The sequence below is a fragment of the Opisthorchis viverrini genome (assembly GCF_000715545.1).
Source record: "Opisthorchis viverrini unplaced genomic scaffold opera_v5_774, whole genome shotgun sequence".
Taxonomy (NCBI): Eukaryota; Metazoa; Platyhelminthes; class Trematoda; order Opisthorchiida; family Opisthorchiidae; genus Opisthorchis; species Opisthorchis viverrini.
Genome location: NW_008752455.1, coordinates 1 through 917, shown reverse-complemented (window position 1 = coordinate 917; position 917 = coordinate 1).

Here is a 917-nt window from a genome sequence, read left to right as displayed (position 1 = left end):
TTATTCTTTTCTTTACAATAAGGCTTTCAAATAAGTCATGGCTGTACGGCAGTGAAGGATTGGTGTTGAGCACTGATGTCATGCTGTCGTTGATGATGATGATGATGATTGACAATATTTTTTTAAGGTTTGGTTCCGCTTAGATCACAGGGAATTTCAAAACAAAAACAAATATCGCATGGTTCCAGCCAATTACAAGTACATGGCAGCTTCGAGTGGCTCAAATATGGGATCATTGGGAGGTTTTATAAGTACCTTAGGGTTGTTTCTACGTTCTCTAATCCCGGCAAACTAAAACGATGTTGCACTGCTGCACTCCGTTTTGATGATGGAACAAGCAACTCGGACAGATGTTCATGCTCACGGTAACCCCGACTCAAAAGCGGTCGAAATCCGCCTATGTAGGTCACGAAAATGGAACAGAGGCCATCATTTAATTAATAATCAATTGCCCAAAAACACCTTCACGGGCAGTACATGCGCACTTCAGCCTCTTTTCAGTGTATCTTTGCGCACCTGAAGTCCAGCGTCTCTCTTTTGTACCTTAAACACGGCATTTGTGTAGCCTGCCCTGAGGTATGGCTTAGTGGCCTACAATCAGTGAGCAGACGGTGCAACACATCGACTGATATTGACGCAAATTGTATGTCCGACTTTGCGTCCGGAGTGTGGAGCTTATCGTACGAGAGATGCGACGCGATGCAGCTCCACACTTCTCAGAGCCGCTGCAGTGGGAATATAACATTTATTTTTCAAGTGTTTAAATAACAGAACTGGTTCCAGGACAATTAGGCTCCTTTCAGCAGAACACGTAAAAAACACAAAAACTCACGGCTGAGGCCAGCAATCGCGTTGGTAAGACCATTCCTTTACAAGTGCTTGTAACCCCAAAAACCGTCACGAAGAGACTGGACCTT